The sequence below is a fragment of the Glycine max genome, chromosome 16, assembly GCF_000004515.6.
Source record: "Glycine max cultivar Williams 82 chromosome 16, Glycine_max_v4.0, whole genome shotgun sequence".
In the NCBI taxonomy this organism is placed as follows: domain Eukaryota; kingdom Viridiplantae; phylum Streptophyta; class Magnoliopsida; order Fabales; family Fabaceae; genus Glycine; species Glycine max.
In genome coordinates, this window is record NC_038252.2 from 22,053,470 (window position 1) to 22,078,164 (window position 24,695).

At 34.5% G+C, this 24,695-nt stretch overlaps 1 non-coding gene across 1 annotated transcript; it reads right to left on the reverse strand.

The window, feature by feature from the left end:
• Positions 1 to 12,562: 12,562 nt before the first annotated feature.
• LOC112999869 (small nucleolar RNA R71) lies at positions 12,563 to 12,669 on the reverse strand. Its single transcript, XR_003265087.1, has one exon. It is a non-coding gene; the product is annotated as a small nucleolar RNA R71 (small nucleolar RNA).
• Between the last annotated feature and the right edge of the window lie 12,026 nt (positions 12,670 to 24,695).

The window sequence follows — 24,695 nt, forward strand, 5'->3', positions numbered from 1 at the left end:
ACATGTTCCTTGCCACGATCAGCTTCACTGTTTTTGGGAGCGTCTTTCGGAGCTCCTAGAATTGCTTCACAGTGAAGCCATTGTAGTTGATGCCAGCTAGGAGGTAGCAATTCTCCAGCTGCTCTCACACTGTCTCCATCATTGCCTCTTTCTTGTCACGGGGAATCATGACATAAATGGTGGGGAGGCACACCGAAAGGTGAGTCGGGCAGCAGGAAGGGACACTAAATGGGTTCCATGGTCAGAATTGGAAAAAAAAACAAGATGGGAAGGGACTGAGGAGTGAGTTTAGCTTATCTTATCATTTTCAATTGATTGGTTGGAGTGGTGTTGAGAAACCCAAAGCGTTGGAGTGATGTTGAGAAACCACGACGGTTTTACAAAAATCGTCTTTGAAAAGTTATGATTATTTAAAAAAAATGTCACTATATTTTTAATGACATCGATTTTATAGAACCGTCTTTGACCTTGTGGATTAAAATATCGTTTTTGTAGTAGTGTAAATACAATTAAATAGATAAAAATTATTCATAAAATATTATATCTATCCAAATTGTAAGGAATATTCTTAAGAAAAAGTATTAATAAAATATTGTAATTGTTAGATTTGGACGATCACTCGTCTCATCCACCTTGGAGTTTGATGTACAACAAAAAGTATAAATTATTGATATTCTAATGAGTTTTGACAAGTACACAGGATCTTTATGTTAAAGGAATTTACAACATTCAGTATCGGCCACAATCATAGAAAGAATGCTCTATTTCTTTTAACTATTATCCAACATTCTATATCCAGTGAGCATCCATCCTTGTGCAAATTAGTATAACACATTGTCCTAAGGGGAACTCGTGCGTCTAGTCTCAAAGATTGAGTGTGACGAAAAAGGGAAGTGCACATGTTCTGTTTCATTCAAATTATATTTGTCTTTCTTATTTTTGAATTGCTAATGTTTGAGTTTAAGAAAAGGACAATATAGAAGAGTATAGAAGGTTTTCACAGAATATTTCCTTAAAAGTCATTTTTGCTACGGACAAAAAGCACATGATGTTGTCTGTACTATGGATCATTCTTCTCCATTTAGAGCATGACACTCTCCTTATTCTTCAATGTGAGACAACGGTCTTCTCAAGGAATTGATGTTGATCTCGTTACAAATAATTCATTAAAGTCTATAAAAGGTTGTCTCCATTTAGGAAGCAACTAACGGAAAAAAAATTATTATAAGAGAGCAAGAAAATAATTGAAGCAAAACTCTGCAGAAATCACTAGACGACTGATACACGATTTTCATTAGCTTATTCTTTGTGAAGCAAAGTTATTTTGTATTTGCACTTAACTATTTATTCACTCTTTGAGTGTTAAGAATACTTGCATTCATTCAAATATTTGTCAGTGAAAGCCAGGAGTAGCTTAGTGTTAAAAAATACTCAAGTTCTTAGATTCATGGGGAGTCTAAGAAGGTACCGGAAATGGTGTTAAGAATACTTGTAAAGCCATGAGTGGCAGGTTAGAATACTTGCTTTATAATCAAGTTTTAATTAGTGAAACCCTTTACTAATGAGTAAAGAAGAACTGAACGTAGCTCAATTGAGTGAACTAGTATAAACCTAGTGTTTCTACTTCTCTTCATAACGGTTTATTAAGCATTGTTATAACACTTTCCATTACCCTTTTAACACCAAGTGTTTATTTGAAAACTTCTTCAAGAACTCTCTTTTATCTATCACTAGACGACTATATTGATCATCAATGACTAATGATCTACTTTGACATTGTTAAGGACCCAATATAACACTAATTATTCAATAAGGCCCAAGTAAGCCCATTATTGATTGATGACCCAATGAAACACTAATTATTCAATAAGGCCCAAGTAGGCCCATTAGTGACGAATCATCTATACTTTATACGTATTTCATATTTTAAAAAATGTTTTTTTTCATTATGTGTTATATATTTTTTTTCAAATTACTATTTGAACTAGTGGATTGGTCTGTTTATTCATAGGCTTTTGTAGTCAGATAACTTGATTTATTTCATGAACCACACTTATTCGGCTCATCAAAAACACATCATGCATAAGTTAAAAATTCTACATCAGTAGTCATCTTTTGTGTTCATTTCTCATAAAGTTTTGAACCATAAGTACACAGAATATGTGACCATTCAACTTTTAAATTTTATGATTTATGGTAGTCAAAGTTTAAAAAAAGGTCATCAATTTTGAAAAAGTTATTGTATTACATAGTCTACTTTTATTAGTTTATTCAATCATATTATATAAAGTTTTGAATGACAACTACACAGAGTATGTGACAATTCAACTTTCAAATTTTTTGTTTTATAGTAGTCAACATTTCAAAAATGGTCATGTGCTTCAAAAAGTTAACATATTACATACTTTATTTTTATTAGTTTATTCAATCAAATAACATAAAGTTTTGGACCACAAGTACATAGAGTATGTGAGAATTCAACTTTTTAATTGTCATTTATGATAGTCAAAATTTCAAAAAAGGCCATATTATTCAAAAAAGTTATTGTATTAGAGCATCTTTAATACTGGATCTTGGGGATAGATCTTAAGCTGAAGATCTGATCTTCCCCAGATCCAGCAATAAAGCACCCTTTAAGATCTCCATTGTGTAGATCCATTTCTTGGGAAAGAACTGTGAAGATCTGCACGGTTTTAAAAAAAAATTATCAAATGTGACAAAATATGGTAAAACACGGGAGGAAGATAAATAGTTGTCATGACTCAACAGAAGGAGACGAAGAAGAAGAAAAAGCAAACCAACAAAAATAAAACAAACAAAAAAAAATACATACCAAGGGAAGGGGGGTCACGCGGAGGTTGGGAAGGGGGGAAGGAGGGTGCCTGAAGGAGAAGAAGAGGGAAGGGGGAAGAAGAAGAGAAGAAGAAGTAGGGGAAGAAAGAGCGACATCGAGGAGAGAGAAGAAAGAAGAAGAAAAGTGAGCAATAGAAGAAGAAATGTGAGGATAGGGAGGGAGGAGAATGAGAGGAAGAAAAGTTATGAAATAATTAATTATATTTAATTTAATAAATATTTAAATAAGATAGTTATAAGTGGGGTCCATGTGAGACCTACTAAAAATTATCTAAGATCCCAAAATGAGATCTACCACTAATGAAAAAATGGAAAAGAACAAGAGATTTTTAATCTTATCTCACACTATGAAATCAACCAAAAAGTGATCTAAGATCCCAATTTGAGATCTCCCATTAAAGATGCTCTTATAGAGTCTATTTTATTTAGTTTATTAAATACTCCAATACACTAAACTCAACTAAATTTTGTCCAAATCCTCACCTCTCTCTTTATATTGGAAGCAATTGCTTCACATAAAAGCTACTACAAGAATTTTTTTTTCAAAATCATACATAAAAAACAATTAAATACACAAACATACATATCCCGCTTTTATTTACACAAACATACAACTTTACTATTCACATTGTAGATTCGGGTTGAGGGGTTCAAATTTACACTGTGATTTTTTGAAACAATTTGCAAAGGAAATTAATTTGGGTTGGGGGGACCCGAATTCTCAACGCGTATTTTTTATTATTTTTTTTTTAAAAATATTTTTTAAAGAAAAAGTAATATAAATAAAGGAAATTAATTCAAAATAATAATATTAGAGAATATAAATACGGATAAATTAAGTCTAAGTAGTATTTTAACATGTGTATTTGTACATAATAATAATAATAATATTTTATTTTTCTTTTATGCCATTTTTGATGATTTTTATTAAATGTATAATGTAATAAAATTATAATTTAATATAAATCAATATTTATATTTGTTCAAGATATCATACAATTTTTTAATTGTCACAATGGTACTTAAATAACTTGTAAAATTAACACAATTGAACTTTTATTTTACTAGTTAAAATCATTTTTTTCCTACTATGATTATAAAGATGTTGTGGAATTTTCTAAGCTTCGATTTTTGTTTAGTTGGATTTCTTGACATGAATATAATCAGATTAAATTATGATATAGTTTTTTAATTACTATGTAGGTACTTAAATAAATTGCAAACTTAAGGCACTTGAACATGTTGTGAATTTTTCTAAAGTTCAATTTTTGTTTTGTTGGGCAGTTTTATTTCGTTATATACATTAATTAAAAATGATAAAAATTAATTAGTAATCTTAAAATAACTTGATAAAAGGGGAAATGATTTAAAAAATTAAATTGATTTAAAACACAATGAATAAATAGTTACTACATCTTACTTATATCATACAGAGAAATTAAAACATTATGGTAATTGATATGAGAGACAAAGAGACATACATAATAAATAAAACATAATAAAATAAAAATAACAGAATATACTAACAATAACAATTGAAACACAAAAATGACGAAACTAATCATAGTTTGAAAGATGTTGTGTAGCGGACATGTCTTCTTCCATTTGGGTTACTGGTTTGCTAAAAATGATTAAATTTCTATTGGACATAAAAGTTTCCAGTAGTTGGATTTTGTTAACACCTTTAACACATCTTCATCATTTTTCAACTCTGTTATTTCATATTCAATTAATTTCTTTTGAATATTTTGCATGGTCTGGTCGTTGAAAGAACAATTGTCTAACCACCTATGATTCATGAATTCCATAAGGGGGAACCCCTAAAGGTGCAACTTGTTTCATGACATCCTTGAGTGTTTCGATGCTGCATCCCGAAGGAATGTCAAATCTTATTAGGTTTGTTCCCATGAAGGAGTAATCCAAAAACCAGCCTTGTCATGGTATGTTCCACTTGTCGTTGTAGTACAACATTCCATCATGGGTATGAGTAATGGTGGATTGAAGTAGGTTGAGTATACCATCTAGTATTCTATTAATGGTACATAATAATTCTATAGGGCCAACCACGAGTATTTTTCATTACACATTAACATTGTGCAAACATCCTCATCATTTTTCAATTACAGAGATTGAAAAAAATATTATTAACCTACATCTATGAATGGTTGTTGGTAGTAGATTTCATCTACAAATTAGTCATTGGTTAGCCGAAGGGTGTTGTGCATTTTACTCTTGAGTGTCTCAAAAGAACACTCATTAGGAACTCGAATTGGTATTGGAGTAGAACTTTGAAAATAAACACCAGTTTTGTTGTGAATGATTGATCCATTTTGGAAAAATGAACGTTAATCTCAAGTTAGCAATTATCTAACTTCTTGTTTCTCCCAAGAATTCCATAGCATTGAGATTGAATTTGGTTTGTGAAGGTATGTTGTGTGGAAGTGTGTGATTGCATTGAGGGTATTTAGTGTTATTTATAGTTGTTTGATGTGTATTGGAATCTCATAAGGTTAGGATTGTATTTCTGATAGAGGCTTGTCTAGAATCCAATGTTGATTGAGACATGTCATTTATTATAATTTTGCTTTTATCGATATAGTGAATAGTATTGTCAATTTTGACTGTGATTTTACCCTGCTAGCTAGTACTCAAGACGTCTATTATTACTTTCCGACTTGAATTTAAATTGTGAGTTGTCAATTCAATGTCAGTTTTATTGGTGAATCATCTATTATTTTTTCAGAGACGTGAGTAAATTACATTCGGACTTAAAGTTAAATTGTGAGTTGTCAAGTCAATATCAATTATTTATTAATAATAGAGACTTGATTAATTCACACAAACTTATAAAAACCAAGTGTCTGTGTTTTAGGGGGTTGTCATTTTTTGGACCAAATTATTAACATAAACTGAAACAAACGATTTATTTCATTACGTAAAGTAAGTACTACAAACAACAACTACGAAATGAAGTAGGCAATGCAAACTCATAGTGACATAATGTTAAAGCACTGAACACCGACATAGCACACCACGAGTAAACCTCAAAGTAGAAACAACTAGCACACAGATCATCCCCAGATTACCAACCTCATTTGAATATTGGTTCATGGGAAAGAGACATGTTTCTTCCTTCTGGCCCGAAAGAGGAGTCACTATGACTACCATGGTCTCTTTGACCCAACAACTCTCGTATTCATCTGATAGGTCTTCAAGATTGGAGGTTGAGTTATGTTGGTTTTTTGGTGAGTTATTGTTGTCACAAATTGTGGCAAATAACTCCACAAATGGTAGTTTTGGGTTGTTGTAAAAAATGTTAAACATTTGTCAAACATCAGGATCATGTCCTAGAATAAAACATGTGTACATATATGGTTATCCTAACTCAAATATGGGACATCGAAAGTGGAGATGTTGGATATGTTGGTGTGGCTCAATGTTTATTTTTTGGTGAACAAGTTCAAGCAATTATGTAAGGGTTATAGCCTTGTTAACCATGGAAGTTTTTGTATTATTACTAATGAAGGTAGTGCCTTCATTAGTGTTGCAGATTTGACCATTGTAATAAATACAAACATAAGCTGTTGGGTGACAGATTGCGGTAAGAGTTGAGATGAATATTTGAAATTTCTACGAATGTTTTCAGTTGGTAGTGGTATTTATACAATTTGTCAATTGCAAGCAAGTATTAACTGTGCAGTCACATGCATTGATAAACGACATGCACAGAGTCAAAAACATAATTTTAGATCCTTGTTGATAAAATTGATACACGATATATTTTTATTATGTTGGAAATAAATTAAAAAAATGACATAATATGACCAATTAAACATTTTTTAAGGGTCAAAAACATAATTTTTATTTTTATTTTTTACTCTTAATTTGATGTCCTTGTTAATGAAACTGTTACATGATATTTTTTTTTTGGTTCTTTAATGTGAAATCTATGAAATAAATGTCACGATATATTTTTAATGTATTAAAGATAAATTAAAAAAAAATTATAACATGACCACTTAAACATTGTTTTAAGGGTTGAAAACATATTTTTTTTAATTTTTTACTCTTAATTTGAGGTCCTTGTTGATGAAACTGTTACACAATATATTTTTTTGGATTCTTTGATGTGAAAATTATGAAATAAATTTTCCACGATATATTTTTAATATATTGGGGATAAATTAAAAAAAATTGTATAACACGGCCACTTAAACATTGTTTTATGGGTCAAAAACATAATTTTTTAATTTTTACTCTTAATTTGATGTCCTTGTTGATAAAATTGTTACACGATATATTTTTTTAGATTCTTTGACATCAAAACTATGAAATAAATTTTCCACGGATTTTTTTAATGTATTGGAGATAAATTAAAAAAATTGCATAACATTATCACTTAAACATTTTTTTAAGTGTCGAAAACAATTTTTATTTTTTTATTTTTTACTCTTAATTTGAGGTTCTTGTTGATGAAATTGATACACGATATATATTTTTTTATTCTTTAACGTGAAACTATGAAATAAATTTTCCACGGATTTTTTTAATGTATTGAAGATAAATTTATAAAACTGCATAACATGATCACTTAAACATTGTTTTAAGGGTCGAAAACATTTTTATTATGTTTTTTTACTCTTAATTTGAGATCCTTGTTGATGAAACTGCTACACGATATATTTTTTTGAATTCTTTGATGTGAAAAATATGAAATAAATTTGCCATAGATTTTTTAATGTATTGGAGATAAATTAAAAAATTGCATAACATGACCACTTAAACATTGTTTTAAGGGTCGAAAACATCATTTCTTGGATTTTTTACTCTTAATTCGAGGTCCTTGTTAATGAAACTGTTACGCGATATATGTTCTTTTGGATTCTTTGATGTGAAAACTATGAAATAAATTTTCCACAAATTTTTTTAATGTATTGGAGATAAATTAAAAAAATTGCATAACATGATCACTTAAACATTGTTTTTTTTTTGGATTCTTTGTCAGTTGCTTGGAGTTGTTCACTATGCAACCACATGCACTGATAACTGGCATGCGAGTCTGAGCAACACATGGCCTCAAAATGCGGTAAAGGGTTTATTTGGTGAGCAATAACAATAAAAAATAGCTTTAATCGTTCGCACAGGCTTTGTCAGTTGCGTGCAGTTATTCACTATGCGGTCACATGCACTAATAATTGCCATGCAAGGTTGTTCATCACATGGCTTTTGTCTGAATTTAAGGTCTCGAGATTCCAAATAATGTTAAAATGATTGTCTTACTATTTTGCCTCGAGATTCCAAAGCATGTCAACCATGAACCCGTGATTGATTATATATTTAAGGGCATCATATCACCCTATACTTTGCATAAAGTACAAGCAAAATGAGTTCAGACCTAATTTATGTGTTTGTTTATGTCAATGGTGAGATCATCCGTAGTACAAGTGGAAACGCAATTTTCACCAGTGACAACATAAAATCGATGTTGTTGTATCCAATAATGATGCTGTCAAACATAATCACTGTAATACAATCATCAATTAGAAATGATGATGTTTCATCTGCAATTACTTCACTTTGGTATCGTTGTCGTATATACAAAATGAATGGACATGTTGAGTATAGGGCATGTCGAATTATTGACAAAGAAAGTGTTTGGTGCATGTTTAACACATTCACAAATATGCCAAGTGGAATATGTATGGAACTTAGAGTTGAAGTTCATACTTCACCGCCACCTTCTCAAGCTAATGAGCTCATCTGGACGGAGATGGAGCAGAAGCGGTGTAACTCCATGAAATTAGAATAAACTTTTTAACATATTTTTTTGTTGTATTGCTTTAATTACTTGTTAGTATTTATTATGTATTTGGCGTTTGTACCATGCATTCTCGTTGTTATTTTCATTTGTCGTGAGGGTACTTAAATAAAATGCAGAGATTAAAGCACTTAAACATGAATATGATGTAAATGGATAAGTTGAACATAAAGTAAATGGAGAATAATATTGTCCTACTACAACAAATTTGACTAATTAATCCCCATAATGGTGTCCTATTTCACAAGGAGGATATATCTTATTATGTCCTAGATTTTGACGTGGACGTTGATCTGGTATCATGCAATGATAGATTATTCTCGTCAACATCTTGGATAAACATCAAACTGAAACTTAGGGATTAAAGTGACTCAGTTCGTTTTGTAGGCTATGCATGTATTCACAAGCTAATGCTGGTGTGCCACAATCAGTTCCAAAAACTTGCTCAGGAATTCATCTAGTAGGCAATTGGTGGAATGTGGTCTATGTTCGAAGGACTAGGTGGAACATAATCCGTGATTAGGAGAATTGGTGTGTATATAAGATTACATTTTGTTTGCACCATGTTTGTTGTTCTTGAGGATTGACTAGTTTCTGTATTCATTGACGCTCCGCTTGGCAGTTGCATATATAAAAAAAATAATAGAATTACTTTGATATCGCGCCAGGTATTCTTTAGAATGCTTCACATGTCCTATAATCGATTGTCCCTCTAAAACCATTGATTGGCGTTGTCGCCAATACCCTATCCACTTTGCATGTTTTTCAGCCCAATTTGTGTCAGTTCGACCTCGCATGTCGATTTTGTGAAGTTTATCCATGATTTTTTGGGGATCTGGTATGCCTTGTTGTAGTTGGAATTGAAGTTTAACTCTATCCGCTTGTTTCCATTCTACTATTGAGAAACAAATTAGTGTGGTGTAGGCAGACCATATGGAGGAGTCTTCGAAAGCTCTCGACTCAATAAGATCCAAAAAGTAGATATATGGATTCCACAAAAACTGAAATAATACATTTGAATAATTAATTATTAAAAACACAAACTTCAACGGAATTTTTATGTAATCCATAGTTTAGTATTTATTACTTGTTCAGGCGTCATGTTGTCTAATCTTATTTTATAACCGGTGACATCTCCATGTTGGGTGCCAATAAAGCTTAATCCACTGTCACTCCATCTAATATATGGAATAATATCAAATTAATAGATATTCATTGGGTTGCGATTAACTCTTGCTGCAATGAAGGGCATGCGATATCATGCTTAAGATTGTAACAATGACGCACACCTACCCATAGTTTTCGCCTCAGGGTCAGTGGCCCTACACATTTCCCTATATAGCGTTGCAAGACAAGCAAAACACCAACTATAGCGCCTAACTCGTTCGAGATCAGCCAACACTATTAGGTACATCAAATAAACCCAATTTCCTGTCTTGTCGGGCATTAAAATTCCACCAATTAGCCACAAAATGTAAGCTCTATGATGTGTCATCATTTTCTCCTATTTCTTAACCCTTTTTGGTTACCATTTTAATTACTGATTAGCCTTAATTGTCAAATTAATTATGCAGTTTTATCATTTGGGCCTACTGGATTAATTTTGTGTTTTTAATTTAATTTCAAGAGAATTATAAGCAATTGGGCTTGAATCCAGAATTGGGTTTGGACATGAAGAGAGCAGACAATTTTATTCTACCAAATCTTATCTTATCCAGATTTTATCTCATCTAGATATTATTTCATCTAGATTTTATCTTATCTTATCTAGATTTTATTTCATCTAAATTTTATTTTATCAAATCTTATCTTATATTGTCCAGATTTTATTTTATTAATGGACTTGGACTTAAAACAGATTTGTAAGCTTTGGGGCTGAGAACCTATATAACAGCACCAAGGTTTTAGTTTTAAGAGTCCCTTTCATTTTGGGAGAAAGAAAAATTTTATGTTTTTCAATTCCAGTTTTTACTATTCACGTAGCTATAAAATTTCATTTTCTGCTTCAATCTGCAATTTCGTTTTCTACTGATTAATGGAAGGCTAAGTCTCCAGCATTGTTTTCTCTTGAGGATCAAGCACAACTCACTTTGAGGTTTTATTATTACTATTGAATTCTGATAAGTTTTTCCTCTTCACCAATTACTCTGTATTTGTTGCTATTAATCCATGCATGCTCAGTGCTTGATTAATTGTTTCTGCGCTTAATTTACATTCATGCTTAATGATCAGTTCCATTCATGATTAATTGGTGTATGTGTTGCTTAATCACATAATGACTGCCTTATGTTAAATTTCGCTTAGTAATTTAATTTAGGGTTGGATTAAGTGGTTGAACTGATAAAGGATAAATTCTCGTAACCTAGGATAAGAGACTTGTTTGTGAATCAAGGGGAAACAACGTATTTTAATTATGATATTTTCTAATTAAAATTTGCTCGCTGTTTAATTTACAAAAACAAACAATCCCGCAAGTCGTTATTGTTTTATTACTATCTGTTATGAACTTTTGGTTGACCATTGCTCGTTAGGAGACGATCTAGGATCACTTCCTAGATACTGCATTTTTAATGTTTATTTGATTCGAGTACAGCCTCGATCAAATTTGGCGTCGTTGCTGGGGAGCAGCGGGCCAAAGGTTCATAATAGTGTTTAGTTATCTTATTTTGTGTAGCGTTCTGCTTTGCATTTCAGTTGCATCTCCTTTTTAGCGACTATTTTTAGCGACTAATTCAGCTTTGTGTTTTGCTGCGAACAGTGCTGAACAGTGATTAGCGACTGATTTTGCAATTTAATTAGCGATTTTTGTTTTGATAGTTAGAGTTGTTATTTTTGGCTGATTTTTTGTGTGGTAGCTTCTTTTGATCCATATTTTGTGTGAAAAATACCAGGAGCACTTGCTGTGACAGTATTTGAGAGACAAAAGTTTTGGGAACTTGTTTTTAGCAAAACTTAAAACGACCATAACTTTTGCTCCGGGTATCAGAATAACTATTATTATATATGCATTTGGGGTAGAAAAAAATTTCCCATACTGTGACAGTCTACTAAAACCAGTTGGGGTCTCCCAAACTCCAAAAATCAGCCGTTTACTAAGTTTTTTTTTTATTTTTCAAGTATTATTGTCCTATTTTTCTAAACTTTGCTTAGGTGGTTTTCATAGTTAGACTTTGAAATTTTTTGTGCTATCTTTTCGTGATTTTAGGGTGTTGCTCACAAAATTTCAGATCATTTGGATATCATTTGACTATAGCTATAGGTTTAACCCTCCCCTAGTGCTTGTTTGAGAAACACATGATTTGCTGCATATAGTGCATGACTAGGGGCAATCCAGGTGACATACAACCCTTTGATCCTGAAATAGATAGAACCTTTCATAGATTAGTTAGGCATAGTGTGCATCCTGGTCATTCTGTGCATTTTGAGCATCCTGATCATTTTGAGCATTCTGTTGCTGGTGATTCTGAATATTCTGATTTTAAGCATTCAGTTGTTAATTTTCATACTGAGAATATTGCTCAACCTCCACCTCGTAAGAGGACTCTTAGGGAGATGGCTGCACCTGATTTCACTTATGAAAGCTTGTGCATTCAATATCCTGATGAGGGTGTTCCATATGTTCTCAAGACTGGACTAATACATTTGTTGCCCAAGTTTCATGGTCTTGTAGGTGAAGATCCTCATAAGCATCTTAAGGAGTTCCATATTGTTTGTTCCACCATGAAGCCCCCTGATGTCCAAGAAGATCATATCTTTCTAAAGGCTTTTCCTCATTCTTTGGAGGGAGTGGCAAAAGATTGGCTATACTACCTTGCTCCCAGGTCTATTTTCAGCTGGGATGACCTTAAGAGGGTGTTCTTGGAGAAATTCTTCCCTGCATCTAGGACCACTGCCATCAGAAAAGACATTTCAGGCATCAGGCAACTTAGTGGAGAAAGCTTGTATGAGTACTGGGAAAGATTCAAGAAATTGTGTGCAAGCTGCCCTCACCACCAGATTTCTGAGCAACTCCTTCTTCAATATTTCTATGAGGGACTTAGCAACATGGAGAGGAGTATGATTGATGCTGCCAGTGGTGGAGCTCTTGGTGATATGACCCCTGTTGAGGCTAGGAATTTGATTGAGAAGATGACTTCCAACTCCCAACAATTCAGTGCAAGAAATTATGTTATTGTTCTTAGAGGAGTCCATGAGGTGGTCACGGATTCATCTTCATCTACTGAAAATAAAAAGCTTGAAGGAAAACTTGATGCCTTGGTCAACTTGGTAACTCAGCTTGCCATGAATCAGAAATCTACACCTGTTGTAAGAGTCTGTGGTCTATGTTCTTCTGCAGATCACCATACAAATCTTTGTCCTTCTTTGCAGAAACAATCTGGAGTCAATGAGCAACCTAAAGCTTATGCTGCAAACATTTATAATAGACCTCCTCAGTAGCAAAACCAACAACAATAGAATAATTATGACCTTTCGAGCAATAGATACAATCCAGGTTGGAGGAATCATCCAAATCTGAGATGGACAAGTCCTCCACAACAACAGCAGCATGTCCCTCATTTCTAGAATGTTGTTGGTCCAAGCAAGCCATATGTTCCTCCTCCAATACGGCAACAACAGTCACAACAAAGACAATAAGCAACTGAGGCTCCTCCTTAACCTTCCTTAGAAGAGTTAGTGAGACAAATGACCATCCAGAATATGCAATTTCAGTAAGAGACAAGAGTCTCCATTCAAAGTCTAACAAATCAGATGGGGCAGATGGCTACTCAGATGAACCAAGCTCAGTCCCAAAATTCTGACAAATTGCCTTCACAAACTGTGCAGAATCCGAAAAATGTGAGTGCCATCACCTTGAGGTCTGGCAACCAAATTCAAGTGCCTGCACTAGTAGCAGTACCTGCACCTGAACCTGTCAAGCTTCATTCTACACTTGAAAAAGAGGATGAGATAGTTGCACAAAAGAGAAAGCTTCCTAACAAAACATTTCATGCAGGTGGACCTTCTTCTAGTAATTTTGACTTACAACAGCCTCTTATCCCTCTTCCATTCCCACCTAGAGCAATTCCAAACAAAAAGATGGAAGAAGTGGAAAAGGAGATCTTGGAGACCTTCAGGAAAGTAGAGGTGAACATACCTCTGCTAGATGCCATCAAGCAGATTCCAAGATATGCCAAGTTTCTAAAGGAGCTGTGCACCCACAAAAGGAAGCTCAAAGGCAATGAAAGGATTAGCATGGGTAGAAATGTGTTAGCATTGATAGGTAAATCTGCTCCTCACATTCCTGAGAAATGTAAGGACCCAGGTACTTTCTGTATACCTTGCATTATTGGGAACAGTAAATTTGAGATGCCATGCTAGATCTAGGAGCATCAGTTAGTGTCATGCCTCTGTCCATTTTCAATTTTTATCTCTTGGACCTTTGCAATCTACAGATGTGGTGATTCATTTGACAAATAGAAGTGTTGCTTACCCCGCAGGTTTCATAGAGGATGTGCTGGTTCGGGTTAGTGAACTTATTTTTCCTGTTGATTTTTATGTTCTAAATATGGAAGAGGGATTTTCCCATGGTCCAATTATTTTAGGCAGGCCATTTATGAAAACAGCCCGAACCAAGATAGATGTTTATGCTGTCATATTGTCTATGGAATTTGGTGATATTATTGTTCATTTTAACATTCTTGATGCCATGAAACATCCATCTGAGGATCATTCTATTTTTCGTGCTGAGATAATTGATCAGATTGTTGATGATTATATGTTGGATTTTGACAATGTTCTTCATGGTAGGAAACATCCATTTTTATCTGATTTTCATACTTGTCCTTCCTTATGCATTCAATCTGAATCTGAGTTTGAATTTGATCCTGTATCTGATTTTTATGCTGAGAATGAATCTGAATTTGAGTCTGGTTCTGATTTTCTAGGTGTTGTACCTCTTGATGTTGATTTTTTAGAGTTAGAATGCACTAACCATGTTGCGGGAAGTACATATACTTCTGACTTGCTTTATGAGGTACAAGCTGAGGAACCATCTTCTTCTCCTACCATGGTTCCTCCCACTGTTCAGCCACCACCCATACTAGAGTTGAAGCCCTTACTAGCAACCCTCAAATATGCTTACTTGAAGGACAAGGAAAAATTTCCAGTGATCATCTCTGCCTTCCTTGTTGCTGAGCAAGAGGAGAAGTTGTTGCTAGTGCTCAAGAAGCACAAGAAAGCCATTGGATGGACTTTAGCAGACATTCCTGGTATTAGCCCAATTACCTGCATGCATAGGATACTTTTAGAGGATGGAGCTAAGCCAGTGAGGCAGCCACAACGGCGACTCAACCCCGTCATTCTAGATGTGGTGAAAAAGGAAGTGACCAAGCTCTTACAAGCTGGAATCATCTACCCCATTTCTGACAGCCAGTGGGTGAGTTCAGTCGAAGTGGTTCCTAAGAAGACAGGCCTCATAGTGATCAAGAATGAAAAGGATGAGCTTATCCCCACAAGAGTGCAGAACAGCTAGCGAGTCTGCATTGATTATAGGAGGCTGAATCAGGTAACCAGAAAAGATCATTTCCCCTTGCTTTTCATTGATCAAATGCTTGAGCCATTGGCAGGTAAGTCTCATTACTATTTTCTTGATGATTTTTCTAGTTATTTACAAATTCATATTGCTCTTGAGGATCAAGAAAAAACCACATTCATTTGTCCTTTTGGCACTTTTGCCTATATGAGGATGCCTTTTGGCCTATGCAACGCCCCTAGCACCTTCTAGCGGTGTGTATGCTTAGCATTTTCAGTGACTTTTTAGAGAGTTGCATAGAGGTGTTTATGGATGATTTTACTATTTATGGATCCTCTTTTGATACATGTTTGGATAGTCTGGATAGAGTTCTTAGTAGATGCATTAAATCTAACCTTGTGCTAAATTTTGAAAAATGTCACTTCATGGTAGAACAAGGTATAGTTTTAGGGCATATCATTTCCAGTAGGGGCATAGAGGTAGACCCTGCAAAAATAGATGTTATTTCACAATTGCCTTACCCCTCTTGCATGCGAGAGATTCGTTTTTTTCTTGGTCATGCAGGGTTTTATAGGCGCTTTATCAAAGATTTTAGCAAAATGGCCCTTCCACTATCCAATCTCCTGCAAAAAAAGGTGGAGTTTGATTTTGATGACCGATGCAAAGAGGCTTTTGATTGTCTCAAGCGTGCGGTGACTACCACCCCTATCATTCAGGCACCTAATTGGACAACCCCATTTGAGCTAATGTGCGATGCATCCAATTACGCATTGGGGGTTGTCCTTGCTTAAAAGATTGATAAGCTGCCTCGGGTGATCTACTACGCTTCTAGAACTTTGGATGTTGCTCAAGCAAATTACACTACCACAGAGAAGGAGCTATTAGCGATAGTTTTTGCTTTTGAAAAATTTCATTCATATTTGCTTGGTACTCGTGTTATTGTTTATACTGACCATGCAGCTCTGAAGTAGCTGTTTAAGAAGGCTGAATCAAAGCCTAGATTGATCGGGTGGATGCTTTGGCTCCAAGAGTTTGATTTGGAGATCCGTGATTGGAGTGGTGCACAAAACCTCGTGGCTGACCACCTGAGTAGGATTGAGCGTTCGTTTGAGGACTCACCCATTCGGGATGATTTTCCGAATGACCATTTGTACATTGTGTATAGTATTTCTGATTCCTTCCCCACTCCCTGGTTTGCTAATATTGTGAATTATTTGGTTGCTTTTGTTTTTCCTCCCTTAGCATCTAAAGCTCAAAATGATAAAATTAAGAGTGATGCTAAGCATTATATTTGAGATGACCCCTATTTGTGGAAGTTGTGAAGTGACCAGGTTATTAGGAGATGCATTCCAGACCATGAGATTGACTCAGTCCTGCAATTCTATCATTCTTCCGCACCAGGTGGCCATCTTGGCATACAGAGGACAACTCACAAGGTGCTTGACTGCGGTTTCTATTGGCCCACCATCTTCAAGGATGCATGGAGAATCTGTAGCACTTGTGAGTCTTGTCAGAGAGCAGGCGGCTCACCTTCATGGAGACAGCAAATGCCTCAACAACCCATGTTATTCTGTGAGGTGTTTGATGTCTGGGGTATAGATTTTATGGGGCCTTTCCCTGTCTCTTTTGGTTTTGTTTATATTCTCCTTACTGTTGATTATGTTTCAAAATGGGTGGAAGCCAAACCCACTAGAACTAACGATGCTAAGGTCATTGTGGATTTTGTTAGATCTAATTTGTTTTGCAGGTTTGGAATCCCTAGAGCCATCGTTAGTGATCAAGGCACTCATTTTTGTAACAGATCCATGTATGCCTTGCTCAAAAAGTATGGGGTCGTGCACAAAATTTCCACACCATACCACCCTCAAACTAATGGGCAGGCTGAGATTTCAAACAAGGAGATAAAAAAGATCTTGAAGAAGATTGTGCAGCCAAACATAAAGGATTGGAGCACCAGGCTAGATGATGCTCTTTGGGCGCATAGGACTACCTACAAAGCACCCATAGGAATGTCTCCTTATCGGGTTGTCTTTGGCAAGGCATGCCATCTTCCTGTAGAGATAGAGCACAAAGTCTACTGGGCTGTAAAGACCTGCAACTTCTCTATTAATCAGGCTGGAGAGGAAAGGAAGTTGCAACTAAGTGAGCTAGATGAGATCCATTTAGAAGCCTATGAGAATTCCAAATTCTACAAGGAGAAGACCAAGAAGTTCCATGACAACTTGATAGCTAAGAAGGACTTCATGGTTGGACATAAAGTTTTATTGTATAACTCTAGGCTCGGACTCATGAGTGGTAAGTTGAGGTCAAAGTGGATTGGTCCTTTTATGGTGACTAATGTTTTTCCTTATGGTACAATTGAGATCAAAAGTGAGTCCACAGATAAGAGCTTCAAGGTCAATGGACACCGGCTGAAACCATTCCTCACAAATCCCTCCTTAGTGGATGTAGTGGTGGAGGAGACCTCCTTACTTCACCCTACTTCTCTTCCGCCATGACTTAGGGAGTTTTCTTTTTTTGTCTCCTTCTTTACTTTTGTTGCACTTGTCCAAATTTATTGATTGTTTTGATTGTTCTTGATCTTATGATTGTGCTACATTGAGGACAATGTGTTGTTTAAGTGTGAGGGGGGGATTGTTCTTTAATTTTGTTGGGTATTCTAGTTTAATTTTCTTAGTTTTTTTTAGGTTAATTTTGTTATTTTGGTTTTATGTTTGTGTACAACATTGCATGTTCCTCTTTGAATTTTGGGTTATGTACAGGTAATGGGTAATTGTTTTTGAAATAGGAGTTTCTTGGCATTTTGTGAATTGAAACCCTTGTTTTTCTCTACATGTCAAGTTAGTTTTGAAAGTTCGAATTGAAAGTGATAGATTTACCCTTGGTGAGAATTTGAGCCATCATCATCATCTATTTTATTCGGTGTGTTTTGCCCCATTGATTGCTTGCACAATAGCCTTGGCTCGACTCTTGTTGATACTTCTTGCTTCACATGCATGTTGGGAGATGATTTAGGCATTTTGTTCTTATAAGCCTCTAGCCAAATGAGTCTACCTTGAATTAATTCCTTTGATAGCCCCTTTGAGCCTATGTTCCCCTTTCTTTGTTTTGAAGCTCATTACAAGCCTTAAGTGAAAAACCATGATTTCACCCTACCCTTAAGGAATTTTGGAGCTTTGGAATTTTTTTGGGAATAAGTGGGAGGGGGGTATGTTTCATTGGATGATATGTTTTTATTGGCCATGCTTGATGATGTATACATATATTGCCTAATTGTTGCTTTATTTTTCAAATGCTTTCAATTGCTACTGTCCATGTTCAATATATATATATATATATATATATATATATATATATATATATATAAATGAAGTTGAATAAATGAGGTCTTGGTTTGAAGACTTGGATTGGTTGAAGACTTGGTTGATTTTGTTTTGGGTTTACTTTTTAAAGCTTAATTTGTATTTTTGGTTTTGGGGTTTACTACTTTTTCTTACTTCCCACTTATTTCCCATTGCTCCTCTATTCCTTTGGGTTTTAGCTACTATCCCATACTTTCATCTACCTTGTCCTTGACCCCATTACAACCTTGAAAGACCTTTTGATCCTCATGTGCATGTGCTTGTGATGTGGTTGTCAATTTTAAAGTCTTGTCAAGTCTATGTGGTGTTTGTTTTCATGGGTGCTCTGAGAGTAAACAATAGCCTAGACTCTTGAGAGATAGAGTGCATATCTTGTGAGGCTTTATCACTTTTCATTCTTGAGTTGATTGACTATCTTGCCATGTTTAAGATGCTTGGATGATTTTCATGACGGCCTTGACTCTTTAACTCTTTACATGTTGGATGTTACCCATTCTTTTCATTCCTTGATATTCATTGAGAAATATGTAATTGTTGTTGTGTCTGTTTGTTTCTCTTTAATGTTTCTGGATTTGTCCCTTGCTTTGTTTTTTTTTTTATTTTGCCCAGGAGTGCAAAAGGCTAAGTGTGAGGGGATTTGATGTGTCATCATTTTCGCCTATTTCTTAACCCTTTTTTGTCACCATTTTAATTACTGATTAGCCTTAATTGTCAAATTAATTATGCAGTTTTATCATTTAGGCCTACTGGATTAATTTTGTGTTTTTAATTTAATTTCAGGAGAATTATAAGCAATTGGGCTTGAATCCGAAATTGGGCTTGGACTTGAAGAGAACAGACAATTTTATTCTACCAAATCTTATCTTATCCAGATTTTATCTCATCTAGATATTATTTCATCTAGATTTTATCTTATCTTATCTTATCTAGATTTTATTTCATCTAGATTTTATTTTATCAAATCTTATCTTATCTTGTCCAGATTTTATTTTATTAATGAACTTGGACTTAAAACAGATTTGTAAGCTTTGGGGCTGAGAACCTATATAACAGCACCAAGGTTTTAGTTTTAAGAGTCCCTTTCATTTTGGGAGAAAGAATAATTTTAGGTTTTGCAATTCCAGTTTTTACTATTCACGTAGCAATAAAATTTCGTTTTCTGTTTCAATCTGCAATTTCGTTTTCTACTGATTAATGAAAGGCTAAGTTTCCAGCGTTGTTTTCTCTTGAGGATCAAGCACAACTCTCTTTGAGGTTTTATTATTACTATTGAATTCTGATAAGTTTTTCCTCTTCACCAATTACTCTGTATTTGTTGCTATTAATCCATGCATGCTTAGTGCTTGATTAATTGTCTCTGCGCTTAATTTACGTTCATGCTTAATGATCAGTTTCGTTCATGATTAATTGGTGTACGTGTTGCTTAATCACATAATGACTGCCTTATGTTGAATTTCACTTAGTAATTTAATTTAGGGTTGGATTAAGTGGTTGAACTGATAAAGGATAAATTCTCGTAACCTAGGATAAGAGACTTGCCTTTGAATCAAGGGGAAACAAAGTGTTTTAATTATGATATTTTCTAATTAAAATTTGCTCACTGTTTAATTTACAAAAACAAACAACCCCCCCCCCCCAATTCGTTACTATTTTATTACTATCTGTTATGAACGTTTAGTTGACCATTGCTCGTTGAGAGACGACCTAGGATCACTTCCTAGATACTGCATTTTTAATGTTTATTTGATTCGGGTACGGCCTCGGTCACTCTACAATGTGCTTCTAACTATTGTTGTGTTGGTTCTACGAGAAGTGGCATCATATTATCTTGTAACCACTTAAGTTTAATGGTAGAGTTGACTAGTGCTTCTCCCTTTGGCAGAACTATACCCAAATATTGTTGACACGCTTCCTCCTAGTCATAGTACGTTGCGCCCATTACTAGCCTACTGTCAACCCTTACTCCATGTTGTAGTGCTACATCCTCAAGTGTAATTGTGCATTCCCCAACAAGAAAATGAAAAGTGAGTCTCTGGTCTTCATTGCTCAACAAGTGCAATGATTAGATGATGACCAATTTTAAAGTGTCGTAATTTGGCAACATCGGTAAAGCAGAATGACTTAACAATGGCTTAATTAAAGGATGAGGAGGAGGCATGGAATGACAATAAGAAATGATTATTGGTGGTTGTCCTTATACATTCGAAGTTACATTTTTTTAATTGTCACGACAATAAAAATTGTGTTATCAAATAAAAGGTTATAATATCATTTAATTTGTACTTAACATGTTTGGTATCTTTGAAGATCGATGACAATCTTGTTTCCATAATAATGTTGTTGGCTCCATTCTCCTTTTGCACAATGAAAGTTGTTAACAAACTTTTTTGTCGTGATTCTAAATAAGTTGGTGTAGGGTATTTATAGGCATCAAGTGTTACACGCATGAAGAGATGTATGTGCAATCTGTGCGAAATATTGTGCAAACACTGTACACATCAACAATCTTGCAAAGACATTGAAGACATTGTGTAGCGACATTGTGCGCGACGAGAATCCTGCAGAGGCATTGTGCACGTCAGGAATCCTGTCGGATCATTGTGCAGAGACATTGTGTGCGTCAGAAATCTTGTAGAGACATTATGCAATGACATTGTACGCGTCAGGAATCCTACAGAGACATTGTGTGCATCCCTGTGCGCGTTAGGAATCCTGCAGACACATTGTCTGCGTCAGGAATCCATGTTGTTCAATCTCAAAGAAACGAAATGTCACACGACTATCATGTTGAAAACAGGTTGCTGGATGAAGTAGTTGGTGACTTCAGTGACAATGGAGATGCAATTTTGGCAGACAATGATGACAATAATATCAATGACAACGACAATAATAACATCCAATTTCTTTTCCAACCCATAACAACTAAAAATGTCTATCGTCCATATCCAAATTACACTGATGTTGGCGACAACCAAGTGGTTGAGAACCCCGACTATAGGCATTTCTGGGACCTACCACAACAATCTGAATCACAGAATGGCGAGCTATATGTTGGTTAGCAATTCCATCAGTTGGAGGACCTCAAACACGCAGTAAAAATCTGGCACATTAAGAACTATGTCACTTTCAAACACATGAGGTGTGTGAAGGATACATGTGTCTTGTGTTGTTGAGCTGAGGGATGCCAATGGAAACTTAGAGCGTTTGAACTAAAAAATTTAAAACCTTGGAAAATTAGAATGATTGAAGGGCCTCACACATGCGTCATGCTCACCATTTCACAAGATCATAATAAAATGGATTCCAAACTCATAGGAAAAAATATCCTTGCAATGGTTAAAGAAAATGAGCAACTAAACGTTCCAACATTCATCACATTCATTAGACAAGAATTCGGCTACACATCACATATCGGAAAGCATAGCTAGCAAAACAATGGTCCTCGAGAAGGTATATGGTAATTGGGAAGAGTCATACAACATACTTCCTAAATATCTACAAGCATTGCAACTATTTGTCCCTAGAACAATTATCAGAATTCAACCAAAACCTGCACTAGACGAGTCGAGCCAACCAATTCCAAACAAGGTCATATTCCGTCGACTTTTTTGGTCATTCAAGGCATGCATTGATGCGTTTGCATTCTGTAAACCTATGGTGCAAATAAATGGAGCATGGATTTATGGATGATACAGAGGGACGCTATTAATTGCAGTTGCATAAGATGGGGCAAACAATATATTTTCATTAGCATATGTGATTGTCGAGGGCGAGACAACAGATGGTTGACACTTTTTTTTTTGCAAAACTTGAGAACCCATGTCACACCATAATATGGTATATACCTAATCTTCGATAGGCACGAGTCAATCAAAAGTGCATACAGACGACCAGACAGTGGGTGGACAACAGACAACTCATGCATGTGTTTTGCATTCGACACATTGGGCAAAATTACAAAAAACAATTTAAAAGTGAGGATGAAAGGAAAAACATCTTGAGTATAAGTGAGATATTTTTTAAAATTTTAATTCACATTATTTTATTATTTAAAATTAAACTGACAATTAGATTTATATTTTTTTTCAAACAACAGGATATGCCATGACCCAACCAGAGTTTTTTCGTCACTACCTGTTGTTACAAGAAGACAACCCACACGACACTGCTTGGCTTGATCAAATTCCAAGGGAGCAATGGACTTTAGCATGGGGTGATGGAAAGCATGGGGACCCATGACCACTAATTTGTCAAAGTCACTGAACTTGGTTCTAAAAAAATGAGAAATTTTTCAATCACTGCCTTAGTCAAAGTCACGTATGAGAAGTTGAACAAATATTTTGTCGATTGTGGAACCCAAGTTGATGCAATGATTTCCTCCAAACAAGTTTGCACTCATTGCGGCCAAGTTCATCAATGAAGAAGAAACTAAGTCTAACACTCATTTCGTTCAACAATTTGACCGCCAAAGATTTAAGTTTCAAGTTAATGAAAGAGTGAATTTGAGAGAGTGGCGTCGCATGGGAAAATTCATTGTGAAGCTGGATCAAAAAACATGTGATTGTGAGAAGCCTCAAAAACTACACGTTGTTGTATGTAAACACATCAATATAGATTACTTGCAATATGTACATCTAGTGTACACATTGGACTATGTGTCGAGTGTGTATAAAGTCCCATTAGCAGACATGCGTCATCACGATTATTGGCCATATGAAGGACCAAAATCATATGTCAATCTAGCTATGAGAAGAAATAAAAAAGGTCAACCAAAATCAACAAGAATACAGATTAATATGGATGACAGAGAAAGAGATCAACAAAAATATTGTTCAATCTGCAGGCTAGTAGATCATTCCAAAAATAGTTGTCTTCATCGTTCGAAAAGTTTTAGTCAAACAATTTAATTTTCTTTTTTTTATATTATTTATGTTATGAATGTATTTAATTTCACTATATATATATATATATATATATATATATATATATATATATATATATATATATAAATTAGTAAAAAAATTTCTACAAGAGTGTTTTTAACTATTTTTCTTTAACTAAACTTCTTTTAGAGATATTCTCAATTTATTATCTCCGTTAGCATATTCTTTAATTTTATTATTTTAAATTAATTTTCTTTATTTATATTATTTTCTTTTAAAAAATTAATTTTTTCTTAAAAAAGTACATGTTGAGAATTTGGGTTGGGGAAACCCGTAAAGGTAAATTTGCAAATTTTTTAAAAAATTACAATGTAAGTTTAGATCTTTCAACTTGAATTTACAAGCTGAAAATAATAAAATTATATGTAAATAAAAAGAAATATGTATGTTTATGTATTTAATTGTTTTTTTAATGTATGTTTCTGAAAAAATTTCGCCACTACAATCCATGATTGACATTTGACACATTAACTCCACGCTGCAAATCTACACACTATGGACGTCAATCAATCATTCAGCACCTTCTCTCCCGTTCAACCACTCAGCGCATGTATTTGTTATTTTCACTTTCTCAGTACGTGTGAAATGGCCTATGGGCATATTAAAAAAATAAATCCACTCAAAAAATATCGGTAACACTACAACGTTCCTTATTAACGGGTTTGGTCATTCATCATTAAGAAATTAATTTTTTACCACTTCAACATGCTTCACAATTTATACTTAAGCCCATGGCCATGCCCGTAGGACCAAGTGCCTTACGAGATCGTTGTTGCACTAGCTTCAATGTTGTCGCAAAAGGTTCATGCTACTTTGTTATCCGTTGCACCAGCTTACCTCGTCCCTGTGGTGCTACTTCAAAATGGTGCTTGCTAGTTCCCTGTGGTTGAATATCAACAACAGCGCTAAGGGAGCCATACCTGAGGTTCACGGCGGTCTTCCATGCTGACAAAGTAACATTCGAAACCTCATATTTACTTTCAATTTTTTTTTTTAACTTACCATCATTTTTAATATATTTCTTTTATGTTAGCCTCATCATCCTTCTTTCCCCATAACGATTTAGTCTATATAATATTAAATCATATTTATAAAAAATCATTAATATTTTTATATAATATTTGTATTTAAGAATTATTATTTAAACTATCAATTTATATATATGTATATACTAAAAATACAAAGATTACTATAATATTAACATGAAA